Genomic DNA, 15,352 nt, shown 5'->3' with positions numbered 1-15,352 from the left:
TTAACATGTCTGTATGGATACGCCTCTTCTCTCTCCATTTTTAAATACCCACAAACGTATTATACAGAAATTCGTAGCTCAAGTATTAGTTTGTGACGGAACGAATAATAAATTAATTGAGAAACAGAATGCGCAGACTGCAGTGGCCGTTGTCATATTTTCAAAAAGTTGAAGAGTACATGCAAGATATCCAATGATGCATACAAAAAATGTATAACTATTCTTATTCTATCTATAAAACTACAAAACCAGAGATCTTCTGTTTATTTTGAACAGTTTTTCTTAAGAAAACATTTTTTGTGTTTATTTTATCAATATTTTGTTGCGTCTTTTTATTTTATATTTTAAAACAGAAAAGAGATGAATTGTTTGCACTAAAACCCTTCTGATGAAGAAAATATGTTTTGCAAAGCTTCTTCATTTTTTCATCTATTGCTCGTCTTTTAATTCAAAAGGAAAATAAAATGATCTGTTGTACAATAAAAAAAACCACATACGCTGGTAGATGAATGATCCTGAACCAGAATGGAAAATTCATGAAAAAAAATGAAATTTAGTTGTAAAATGCATATATATTAACACTGTTTATGACTAATTATGACGTCAAAAGCCTATTTTAAGATTGTTAAGATAAAAGTCGGGAGACAAATCCTCATGGAATAGTGTATAACCAACATCAAAAATAACACATATCTAATACAAACACCAAAATATCCAACAGGCTGTAATTTAGTAGACACATGTTATTTAGAAAATGCAAGACTATTTTTTTTGTTTTAGAACGTTTTCTAGCATAAAAGCTTATTGAACCCCCATACCCTTTTTTCAAATTTTAATATATATGTTATAATCAAGTTTAATTTGCGAATATATTTGTTTATGCCCCTTGTAAACAGTTTTTAAACGTCATAGATTTGCTCGGACACAGTTGAAAGAGAGACAACTCTGCTTTGCTACAACCTTTCGACAGTCAAAGTAAAATGTACGATAATTCTGCCCAACATTTGGTATGTTAGCATTATTGAAATAATTATCTCCATCGCCTGTTGTAATACAAAAGTGGATTGTTGTATGGGACACGTTTCTGGTGAAATTGCTTTGCTTCAATGTTTAAGTGTAATACAAGTAATGGCAATAAAATCAAATTTAATACCAACTTCTTGGAGAAATTCTATGCAGTCAAAGGGAGATTTGTTTTATGATGACCATATTTTAAGTGGTGAAAAAAGGAAGTTATAACAATCATAGTGCAGAAATTAAAGTTAAGATGGACAAGTATGCAAAGTTACAAGTCACATACAAAAATTACGCACTTTCAAAAAAAATTAAAGTGCGTTAATTTTAGGACCAAGTCAACGCACTTTGTATTCGGGTTTTTTCAAAACGCGATAATATTGTCGATAAAAACGCTCTTTAAAGGGTGTGTCTTTTAACCACAATGAACCGCAATGAACCACAATGAACCTCAACAACTTTAATACACATGTTGATAGATGTTTAAAAGAAAAGCAGCAATGAAAAAAATAATACTGAAATACAAGGTAAATTTTGATATTTAATATATAATTAAGACCTCATTGTTATTTCAAGCTTATATGATTAGCTCGGTTCTCGTAATGGTTTATCTGTTTAATTTTAAAGTAATCAGTCGTTTCCCGTAAACTTTTTAAAATGTTTACAGCATATCTAAAATGTGGACAATATGGCTGCATTTTTTAACCCCCCCCCCCTTCAGAACGGGGAATTTCAAATCACGTGTGAATACAATTGTGATGACCGCTTCTGTATAAAAATGCGTTTAATATTTTTTTGTTAAATTGTTTTTGGTTATGCAATGCAATTGTATCACCATGCTAGGGCTATTATATTCGCATTTTCTTTGTGTTGATTGATTATTACTGGTTTATAAACGTTTCCTCCGTGTTTCTACAGATAGCATACGCATGCATTTCATAGGGTGGATATATATTATGGATTAAAAAAAATATTTACTTTTACTTTTTAAGACTAGAGGGAGATATTATGAACTAATCAGTTAATGATACCATTTTTTCGCAGTGTCTGATTTGGCACTTTTAAAAAAGTTACTGCTTCGATATACCCGGAAGAGGATCCCACACTACTATAAAGTTTTGTGTTATAAGGTTTACTCATGTTAAAATATACAAAGAAATCATATTTTTCTTTCCTCAGCATATTAAGGACACTTAAAGGAAAAACAATTAACTAAATGTTTTTATTAGGAAAACGACAATTACCGCAAACAGAATTATCTTTCACATACTTATCATGTAAAATTTTGCGCTGTAATAAATATACAGTGTCTTTTTCGCAGTAGAAAAATTGAACGTAAATCGAACGATCCCTAGGCGTTTTACAATGAAAAATAGCTGCAAACATTGCAAATAAATAACTTTTCGTCCCTGTTTTTTTTCTCTACTAAATTTGCTTTTCGTTACTGAAAATAAAATAGACTGACTGCCTTGAAAATTTGACAAATGTTGGCATTGCGAGGATTACGATTTTTTTAAGCCGGGAAAGGGGGTGCTCTAGGGATTTTTTGTGTGTGAAATTAATAAGTTTTACTTTTCTAATGCATGGAACCCCTCTTGATCCCAACGTGTTGTGCATGATTAAATAATTTTGATCAAACTTAAGGTAAGAATTCGTTAACAATAATCATGACATCTGTTGAATGATTACATTTATTAGATATTTGGTATATCTACCTAAGAGTGCCATACATACAATGTACAGGTATTGGACAATGTACTTGTATGTGATTTAATTTGCATTTGATTAACAGTGTTTGCAAATTCAAAGCTGCCATTTTACACTCGTAGAAAAATATAAATTGTATTATTCATAACTTAATTTGCTAGCAAAACGTAACGAGACCATGTGGTATACAAAATGATTTCAAACCAAATTTTCTCCTACCAAGATTCAGTATGATTCTTTTCTTTTTTTTGGCATCTTTTAACTGCTGCAGATTGTTGTCTTTCAGGTTAAGAGGCGTCGGATTGTACACTGGTGCTGGTATAGGAGTTGGAGTATAAGAAGCATCTGAATTAGATGATATGGCACCAAGAACAGTTTCAGACTGAGGGGATGCATGCGAATTAACTTTGACAACGGGTGGAAAAAAATTATTTTGGAAATTCCAGTGTGGCTACTTCTTTTGCTTCTATTGCTTAACTGGGATCTCTTGACTCTATTTTCTTTTGTGGTCAGATTGTTTAGTTGAGATTTTCTTCTTCCTTGAGGTGTTCTTTTCTGCTGAATTGCAATTATCTTCATCTTTCTGCTTATTTTTGTTGTGAATTTGCGGTGTTCCTCTGCGTATTCTGCTGTTACAGTTCTTGTTGGCCGCTTTTTGAGCTTTATCTCCCCAGCACACTTTCATCCGTGATTTTTGGACGGTTATAAAGTTGCAAAGTCTACTCTGTTTACTCTAGGTGTTGCTGATATTGTGGGGTAACGGTGTTTATTGGTTACAATGGTGATTTGTTGAAATTCTACTGGGTGTTGTTAATGCATGAATATGGTTTGAGGCGGTCATGATTTACTATCTTTGGTTTTGAGTTTTAATATATATTTTTTAATTTTAAAAATGACATCATTCAGTTTTTGAATGATTGACTAGGGACCCTCCCATTTGGACTGAAGTTTTTGACAGAGGCCCGTAGACCTTTTGGGGTTGAATAGCCATACTAAGTCAGCATGTTGAAGTTGTAGTATGTTTGACTGTTTGTCATAGCGTCGTTTTATATTATCTAAAAAAACCTGAAGATTTTGTCTTGAAGACTGATACATTTTCTGTAATCTTAGGCATATTCTCCACTACAGTCAGGAAGACCTATATTTGATTGATCAGGCACATGAGGCTATTCAGGACAGTTATCGTATAAAATCGGTTCAACGCTGGTACATGTATTCAGAATTGTTACAAAAACGTTTACTACTTGCTTATCACCAAATGATCGGCTTTTTTTAAAAATAGTTATCATTTTAATTCTATATGAAAACTTTTTTTATAATTAGTGATTGACTAAAAAATTATTTTCTGCTTTATGTACATTTTATCTTTTTTTAATATCTTAGTCAAAACTTTGCACGATGACAACGAGGAAAGAAGGAGTGTTAATAAAACGAGGACATTTTCCTTTTTATGTTTGGGGATTAAAGCGTTCTTACTATAACTGTTATGTGATGTCATGCCTCTTTTGTTCAATAAGCGACCCCATATCGACGCAGAATTATAAATCATGAATTATTCATGAATTTTTTATAAACTATTAATATTTACGGTTATTTAATTAAAAAAAAAAACAGCATTAAATGATCATCATTCCCTGAACAATTAACATCTGAGCTGCAATAACATACCCATGCATCTTACTCTAAAAAGACATTTTAAAATTCAAATTGGAAATGAGGCAGACTAATATTTTTTATCAATGGCAATAATGAATTTTATTTTCCTAATTGATCTGGATTCCTTTGACAAGACTCATCAATCAACACCTCATATATAAACGTTTACACAAGCATATTTTTTTTTACATGAAGCAATGTTTTGTTGTCAGTGACTAGGCACTCTGAATTTGTAGATTTAGGGTCGGCTGGAGAATCAACTCATTAACTGCTAAATTAAGCAATTTAAATTCAATTTATTATGAATGCAATCAATGTTATTGCCGCCGTGTAAATTATGTATTGATAAAAGGTTATCTCAAAGAGGACGTTGTCAAGATAAAGATCATAAGTGATGAAGCGTCAGCCTATTTCATAAATCTTAATGTAAAGGAAAATTTTTAAAAATTTTTTTTTTGGGGATTGATGATTTCTATCACAATGATTAACATTGCTCTTACAAACAGAGGTAAAAACTCAATAGGAAAACACTGTTATAGTGATTTTATGTGTATAAGCGTGCACTTCTCTACATGGTTGTTGATGGAAATGCTTAACAATTTTTACTTGATTCTATAATGAGACACTGCATTAAAACTCCGAGTAATTTTGGGGGATACGCATTTGTTTAAGCCAATATTTAAAAAGTTGTTCAATTTACAATTTCTGTGTTATAACCAACATTGCTTTTTTAGCAAAAGGAAAATTTACAAAAAAGGATTAATTTGTACGAGTTTTTCTTTCGTCGTAACATTAGTTTTTAACATTAAAGGGGCATGGTCACGATTTTGGTCAAATTCTGTTTGTAAGTTTTTATTATTTACAACGCTTTAGAAATGCATTCCTAATGATCATATAAAATTTGAGAGTCATTCATAGAATTATAAGCAAGATACATGTGTACAGATCTCACAATTCTTACTCATGTAAACAAGGCTCGTGTCCTGTTTTTGTTTACATAGGTTCAATATACCAGTAAAAAATCTTTTTCCAGCTGATTGGTCTATCTTTTTATTCATCTTAAGCATAGATAAAAAGTTCCTAACGTTCAACACATTCGATTTAGAATTAAAACTGAATTTTTTACTTCAACGTTCAAAATGTAAACAAACGCTTTGTTTACATAGCGAAGAATTTCAAGCTCTCTACCTCGATTACAACTCAATAAATAACACTTAAATTTCGGTTGGCTATTAAAAATGACTTTCTGAAACATTGTAAATATTAAAATCGGAAAAATAATTTTTGACCAAAATCTTGACCTTTAAAAAGGTTTTTATTCAAAAATATTTCTGTGTTATGTTTCATATGCAAAACAATTCCTAAAAAACGTTGTTAAGACGGATTAGAATAAATCTAAACAAACTCAATCGATAATTTCAATATAGCTATTTTAAACTCAGACAATGAAAATGATATAAGAGCATTATGGACAAAACGACTTTTTATTCGACATCTGAGTTACGCTATCTTCATTTGTTCTTTTTTTGTTATGAATGTTTAATTTTGTAGCAAAAAAGTGGTTAAAAATGCGTATTCTAAGGAGAGGACGTTTTGAGTAAAACTGATAAAAACTTGTGCTCAAACACTAGAATTGTATTGTAATTGCATGATATAGGTATAATAATTGCCATTATTTATCGGAAACCCCCTCAACTACTCCGACATCGTTTGTAAATAAACTATGTTAAACTCAACATATTTGCTATAATTATCTAAACTGTTGTCGCCTCGTGATTTTTTTTCCATATATTTTATCAAATTATAGTAAAAATTGTCTTTATTGAATCCTGACAATAATATTAATATATAAGTTACATTGTACCTCATACACATGTTTAATTAAACACTCTGAATACTATACTTTATTGATTGTGAAAAAAAATCATTCATGTGATATTAAAGGTGCATGGTTACGATTTTGATCAAATTCCATTTTACTATTTTTATTATTTACAATGCTTAAGGAATGTATTTCTAATGATCAAGTGAAATTTGAGAGTAGGTCGTGGAGTTATGAGCAGCATACAAAGCTCACATTTCTTTGTTAAATAAACAAGACTCATGCCCTATTTCTGTTTACATAGGTTCAATATGCCAGTAAAAAATCTTCTTATTCATTTTAAGCATAAATAAACAGATTCTATCGTTTAATACAATCAATTTAGGTCTATATCTAGAATTTTTGCTTGAACATTCAAAATGTAAGCAAAAACTTCGTTTACATAGCAAAGGATTGTAACCTCTGTAACTCGCTTAAAACTCAACAAATGGTACTAAAATTTTGGATGCCTATTGAAGATGTCTTACTGAAGCATTGTAAACATTCGAATCGGAAAAATACTTTTTGACCAAAATCGTGACATTGCCCACTTAAATCTTGTGATTTAAAGTGCATTATTATACAAACCAACGTGATATAACATTGAAGCGTTATGGAAACTGTTTTAAATCTTTAAAAAATCAACTTTTTTGGGAATGTGCCATTTACCCAAATATAACTGTGAGCTGTATAATGGAAAGTTGCATCTTTAAAAACACCTTGAAAAACTTTTATTGCCCGTACAAGGGTTAATCTGTATAAATATTACACCTCAATACACCCCATATACTGTTTATCCATGTATACCTTATAATTTCTAACACCTGACTGAGCAAGCCGAACCACAAAATCGGATTTCTCCAACAAAACTGAAAAGCAAAATAAATAGTATTTACCCAGTGTATCGATAGCAAACCGTTCTTATCAACTATTGATGAGAAAATTTAGAAATGGATCCAAAAATGGGCTGCGGTTTTGTATATAAATTTTTTTAATTTCATATGCATAACTGGAAAGGCAGTTATATATATATATATATATATATATATATATATATATATATATATATATATACCGACGAAATCTGAATTTCGACAATCATGCCGTTTGTCTGGCTTGTTCTCGGTTTGTTGGTTACTAAGATATCTGCGTTTTCCGAACCTAACAATATAAGAGTTGCTTACATGAAGTCTTTTGACATAGAATTGCGTGTTCCAGAAAAAGAACCTTTATTTAATGAGACAACCCCATTACATGTACTTCAGTGCATGATTCTGTGTTTGAATATGCCATCATGTTTGTCTGTGTTTGTATCAAAGGGGGAAACGTGCAAAGGATACCACTTTACACATCGCTATCTAACGGGACTACAGTTTTGGTATTCCAAAGAAGAAAGATATTTCTCCAAAGGTAATGCTTTTTAAATAATATTATACATATAACACATTGTCTCAGAAGACGACATATCTCGACAATATATATTTAATACATGTACATTGTAAAGGTTATATGGATTTGTGTTCACTGCTAGTTTGAGCATGTTAAGATTATTACCTGAAAAATACTGAAAAGTCAACAGTCATATTTTTTTTAATAAGCCTGAAGTTGTATCACTAGATTAAGAAAAATATTTCTTTTTATACATCTATAATCTTAATATGAATTGTGACACGTCAATATCTCAATGTGTTTGTTAAAAATGATATTTTAATATCTTGTGAATCGCTGCAAAAGCAAAAAGAATTTTTTAAGTTTTTATCAAAATAAAAATTATATTGTTTAAGTGTACCCCTTAAGTGTCATATTAATTTTGCTTTGCAGTACATGAATGTAACACACCTGGTTACACCTGGAATTCAACACACCAGTATTGTTACAAGTATCATCGTACGAGAAAAACACACGAAGAAGCACGAACAGCGTGAAGTCAAGACGATCCTAGAAGTCACTTATTTCTTGTGGACTCGGAAAGTGACATAGTGTTTTTACAGTATTTAATCGGTAATAAGCAAAGATCCATTTTGACGAAATATTATTTCAAGAAATATCAATGTTACACTTTATGTACGAAAACTATTATTGCAGATTTTGTTTTTTAACTTACACAAAATCTTTTTACTTAATACAGATATAATGCATGCATCTATAAATAATCTTCCAAATAAAACAAATTTAATTCAGGAGAAGTTGATGATTGTTTTATTTTATTCATGCTAGTTTATGTTTGAAATGTAGTTTGAAATGAAAACCTAATTCATCTTAAAAGGGCCTTTAACGTTGCTATATATTAAGAAATTATTAGTGCGGGTGTTTGATTTTAATATTTATCTACTCTACAAATACAAATATTTTATGGGCAAACACACAATTACAATAATTGGCAATGGCCCAACATATGTATAAACAGAAGTACGAAGTATTGGTTTAATTACATATTACTATCAATGATATACTTGTCTAAATATATTTCACATTCTTATGAGATGAAAATAGTTCTGATAACTAGCTTGGGCTCTGTTATAAGAAGGACACTAATAGTAGCATTTTTACGACAAAAAATGTCATAATGCACGTAAAATTTTATTCAAAAATGATAAATGATTAATAATATTTTACATATTGCCTTCAGATGTTTATGGGACTATAATCTACTTACAAGGAGAAAGAAAAATGTCAAATCACCTTTTTTGAACGACTTTGGTGGAGGAATGGGCTGAAAAACAACCGACAACTTATCGTAAAAGCATTTACATATGTACAGCTTATTCAAACTCAACGCTAAAGGATTCAACACAAGGAACCACCAGTAGAAACTTTCTCTGTTGCATCATGTAGTACACAGGTAGTGTGCTCTGGTATGCAAATATCGACCGCAAATGAGAGAACACTCATTACGAGGGTTGTTCGAAAATGATTGAGACAACTCGAATATTTTCTTTTCTAATTGACGAATTTTTGTGAAAATTGGCATAGGCACTAAAGAAACGCCAAAAAATATTAAAACAAAGTAATATTAAAAGAATATTTATTTTTTTGTTTACGACAGTAGATAAACAAGTCGGTGGTCGGAGAACCCGGCGCAGCCATGAACTCGATGATTTAATAACTTATACATCCACTTTATAAGTGTCCGTAGAATTACAGTTAATGACAAAAGAAATCATTTTGTTCATTTTGCTATTCTTTGCAACTAACTTTTGATTAAGTTTCACTGATGTTAGAGTTGAAATACGTATATGGTACACATATATTTACCAAACAATAGAAATCTGACAACGACTTTACATTGAATTTTGACGTCAAGGCGGTGCATTGAAAACCGTCAAACTGGTGGAAATCTCAGAAGAAGACCTTTAAAGGTCATGCAATTGCTTAAAAAACTATAGAGCTTCAGCTTTTTTTTCACTGATTGTTTAACTAAAATTAGGCCAAAGGGAATAATTATCAAGTACTTTTGACACACTAACTGTTTTCAACAGTTCTAAAATATATGTAAAATGACTGCAGGAGACATTCGCAGTAATTTGACTTTCGGGTAAAAATAACTCGATTTTTTCCCTTTAAAAACAAGAATGAGAGAAAATGTAAATAATGACATCTTGAAATGAAAACAAAAGATGAGAAACAAAGAATAATTCTTATTCCGTTCGTTTGTAAGGTATTTAAAACACAGGAGCAATAAGAAGCGTTAAAATGACGCTGCGAAAAGTTTGCGGTTGCGCCGGGTCACTGGACGAAGGCACGTTGGTCAGCTTACCAGGAATGATCTATCCATGCCATGGACAAGAAACTTTTCACATTGAGACATGAAATCTCTATCCTGATTTACGTTTTGGTGAAATTTTAAGAGATTATCTTTTTTGCTTAAAGAATAAGAGAAAATGTCTCAATAATATCCGAACAACCCTCGTATATAAGCTCCCGAAAAGAAAAAGCACCCTTTTTGAATATGTAAATAATATATTTCCTTAACGTGTACGTTCGCATATTTTTTTAATACACTTGCCGTTGTTAGGACAACCTTAAAATAGCAATTGGTTATCAAAGATAGTTTCAATTTTAGCCACAGCAAAAGATAGCTTCAATGTTAGTAAATAACTGGTGTTGTTTTGGCTTCACAATACAAGTTTTTCCGATCCGATTTTCTGCTGTATGTGAACATTTAATGATTATTTTATATATATCTTCAATATCTTAAGTAAGTGTCATTTTAAGGAATCTGACAAATCATGCAAATTTTACTATATGTACGAGTATTGATATAGCTTTTGTAAATTAATTTTAAAAAATATTTATTGCGCATTTTTTAGAAGATCTAAGATCGTTAAACACACATCGACGATTTATTTAAACGTATATATATTAAATAGTGCTTATATAAGAAATTAATATTGCTTATTTTATATTGTGCTGTTGCCAAATAAATTTTAGACACATTTAGGCTTAAAAACTTACGCATTGTCTGGTAATGTATTTTTTGATAAATACTTCGTATGTATCTGAAAAAAAATAATGTTTCTTCATTGAGTTGCACTAATTAACAAAAATAATAATAACTTGATACGTTCTCGTTATGAGTAAAGTAAGTCTTGCTTCCGATGTTTTAATGATACCATTACATATTGATACAATTTACAACTAACCCCACATTCAGATAATGAATAAAAATCCCAAATTACATCATCAATTTGCGTGACAATGATTTTTTTCAAACAGTTATTTTTTTACAATCAACAACTTTGCTTCTATACTGCGTAACAAAATCTTAAACGCTTTAAGTTATTTTAAAGAGACTTAACGAGTCTCTTGGCCCTTAATTGAAGGCTCCTTTTCTTCATATCGTTTGAAAGAATTTTTATACTATACCTTTTTTTACACGTTGTAGCGAAATATTAACCGTTAAAAAATACAGATCAAAATGTATGAAAATTTAGTATCCAATTTTCGTGCCTAGACAAGCTCCAAGAAACGGCACCACTGGCGTTAAACGATTTAATAGTGCAAAACTTATAACTATGGTCTGGTTCTATCTATAAAATTTTTCATAGTCATATCTCTGATAGTTTATGAGATCAGATCTGCACAAAATATATGACAAATCAAATATCGTCCCAAATGAGAAATAAAAGAATGTCCCATTAAACAAATCCCAAGACGATTCGGAGCGGGGTCGGCCATGTTGTGACGAGTCACTCTCCCACGGTTTTAACTGTACCGATATAAATCAAAAACACAAAGTATAACTCACTGTTATATAAGGAATAAATCCTTCCTGAATCTTTCTATAGAAGTGATTCCTACTTGTAGGCGGTTACATTATCGGTATTTTAACTTTTTGCCGAAAATAATTCTTAGCGTATTTGAGCGTTGCTTCTCCTCTAATTTACAAACAATCAATGAAGTCACGCGATCTGAGAAACCATGCTGATTATTGGAATCCTATCGAATTCTCAGAATCGATTTAAAAATAGAACATTGACCCAGAGACCAACAAGTACGCGACCTTTGTGGCTTTTCTGTTTGGTTAAAATTTTTGCATAACGCAGGAGAGTTAAATTTAGCAAATCAGACCAAGACGTTATTACATAACACCTGTCGTCAAAACATTTCAGATGAACAAACAGAAGCAATAAACATATAAAGATTTACATGTAGATAAAAAGACATACATCAAATAAATTCACACGTCACATCAAGGGTATTATCATTTGTCACTAATAATAACTATTTGATAATTCTTCAATAGATATTTTATCTTAAGAAAACATCTATATATATTACAAAAAAACAAGAAATAATACAAAACAAAACAATGTCACATGAACAACCGTTATTAACCAATATCAACCGGCTATGTTAAGGCAACCCTTGACAGCAAATTAAGTAAAAAATACAACTTAACAATAAACAGAATGTTTTGTTGTTTAATTTTAAAAGTTTGTCTTTTTTAACCCTATTATAAAAAAAACTGTTACTTTAAACACATGCGTTTTTTTTCCTAAATCAATATATGTTAACTGAAACAAAACACTAATTTTGCATTTGATCCATACAAAATCCTCTTGGAAATCAATACATTATATGATCAGTTAAAACAGTATAATTTCAATTTTTTGAATTGTACAAATTGAAATCCCATGCAATGTTAAAAACATACCAGAAAATCAAATTCAGCTGAAGCCGAAATGAACAGTTATTGTGTCTATGATTCAAGTACATATTTTAGTATTTTCAGATTACTTTATAAATGATTTGTAATTTTTGAATTGCAACTTATTATAGTCCACATAAATTTAAAAACGCGCTTAATTTTAGGATTGATTTTAGTCCTTGATATTTATTTCCCTTTCCCTCATTATCTTTAAAATCTAAACCTTTTAAGGTAATGAACATGTCATCACATACTTTTTTCTATAAGTCAAAAACAAGACAAGATGTATTTCTTTAAAGTATTGTTTGTTTGTATGATTGCATTATATTAAAAAACCAATTAAAAGGTATGATGATATGTTGTTCTTTCTAATGGATTTCCTAACCCTCTGTTTTTGTATGTAAACTAAACAATAACTTTGTAAGCTATTTTTGTTAGATATTCGTAGCACTTTATTTTCCCATTTTCGATGGAACCACAATTGCATTTTGACAATCTTTCCAGTGAATCCAACAACTTAATTGTTCTTTATATATGCTTTTAAAAAATGGAAGATCCACCAACTAATTTGTAATAAAATTCCGTCTGCATTTTTCAATTTTGGTGAGTTCACCAAATTTAATTTGTGTTATATTAAATATTGACAATATGACAATGAATAATAACAATAAAAACTCTCAGCTCTTCAAAAACTCACGTAGCGAAATACAAATCAAAAGCAAAAGAAACACGGACCTCTAGATCTAAAAATATTTAGGTGGGATCATGCATGAGGAGGATTAAGCATCCCCTATTGAATAGTTGCTTCGCTCTTTGAAACAATTATGCATGTCATGATCGAGGTAAATGTCAAAATCGTGAACATAACTTAATAAGTAAAAAAAAAAAACGTTGATGATTTGGCTTGTGATGGTCAAAATACAAACTTTGAGCAAACACGGACCTCCATTACAGTGGAGGTCGGATCAGGTTCCTAGGAGGAGTAAGCATCCCTTCCGACAGGCTGCACCTGCCGTGTGCTCATTTTCATAATTAAAAAACCCCGAAAAAACCGGATTTAACTTGCTGTATAAACAATGGTCTAGCGAGCACGAAAAGCGTCGGCCAGCATGTGTCTTAATGAAACATTGCACTTGATGACAAGGTCATTGTATTGAGCATAGAATTTGTGTAAAAATCATGTTGTCGAGGTTCTTGATATTCTTGTTCCCACAACTTGTTTGTTAGTACTTTGCTCGTTTCAGAAATCGTTGGTATGTAGAGCATGCTGAGAGACTTAAACATCACAAGCAGGTGGTGATGGTATATTGCTACACAATTTAGGAAGCTAACGCTGGGAAATTAAAATCATCACGTTTATCATATAGTTTTGTTCTTAGTTTACCATAAACGCTTTTTTTCTAGTCAAATATCTAGATATGAAACAAATCTCTCAGAGTATGTGGTATCTTTTATTTCAAGCTCACTGGAATATATTGAATTACATAACAGTGAAAGTAATTGTTGTTAATCGATAAGATATCATCAAGATATCTATATGTGCTTTTATATTGTGTTTTATTATTTTCCTGCACACGCTTTTGATTAAATTCTATTTCATAAGTTGTATTTGTCAATATTTTGGGTCATTGCTTTGGTGGTGGGTTCACCAATTATTTAAATTAAATATATTAAGTAAAATGGATAAAATCATTTCGATGTATTGGTTGAACATCAAAGTCCCGTGTCTGTTTGATATTTGATACAGATGAAAATAATAAAATCGCCAATATTCTGTTATTGCTAGAACCACCAAGTTTATTTGTAAATGAGATTTTTGATAATTGAAATTAGTAGACTCACCAATATTATGACTGCTGTTTTTGAATATCAGTATAACAATATACACGAATAAAAAATGTGCATTTTCGTGAAAAAAGATGATAGGTTCACCAATTCATGTTCTGGTGAACAAGAAAGAAAAATTAATTTCATCTTCGATCATTTCTGTTATTGCAGAGAGTTTATTTCTTTTAATTTTTACTGACAAAAGGGACACGAATAGAACATCCAGAAACATTCATTTTCAATTTTTGTATACTGGTTTCGGGGTGATTCGATAGCATATCATAGAAGATAAATCCGTTCAGGAATAGACGTAATTATAGATTAAAGATACTATGATTATTTTTTATTCATTTTTTACCCATTTTTGGAACCTAAGATTACATAACACGCTGGTTATGTATTTTTATTGTGAAATGCCGCAATTTTCATACCCTGCATAGATTACCAAAGAAAAACTTATATTTCATAAATGATATGGATGTGTTACTGTGTCAACGCCACAAATTATTTCTATATTCAAACTTTCATTTAAAATCATGTTATGTTATAAGAGAAATAACTCTGCCTCGTTTCAACTTTTGTCAATCAAAGTACACATAAAATAAAAGGATAATTCTAATTCAATATTAGATATGTGAATCTTACTCAAGCAATTATCACCAATGCCTTTTGTAATACTATCGCGGGTAGGTTAAGGCAACTCTGAGTTTAATGACCGTAATAATTATGTTCAATTTAAAAACTGTTTCATTTTATGGCAACAGTGCTGAATATTAATACCAAGTGAATGTGTTCACCAAGAAGTTATTTTTCTACTTTGGAATCGACTCAATCTTTGAAGCTGTCGTGTCATAGTATCACGTGGCATTTAAAAATCTATCACATTTTTACCTTAACAAACAATCAAAAAGTGCAACACTACCCCGAAGTTCATTCGTATGTTTGATACAATAATTCGATCGGCAATTAGTTCATGTTTATTAGTATTACTGCTAGAATCCTATTGTTAATCGCATAAATGAATATTGTTATTATATATTGGAAACCCCCTCAACATCTTCAATTTCATTGAAAATACTACGTATTATTTATTTACAACAACAAAGCACCGGATTTTAGCAGCATTTTTCAACTAT

The sequence above is a fragment of the Magallana gigas genome, chromosome 4, assembly GCF_963853765.1.
Source record: "Magallana gigas chromosome 4, xbMagGiga1.1, whole genome shotgun sequence".
Classification (NCBI taxonomy): domain Eukaryota; kingdom Metazoa; phylum Mollusca; class Bivalvia; order Ostreida; family Ostreidae; genus Magallana; species Magallana gigas.
This window is presented reverse-complemented; position numbering follows the sequence as displayed.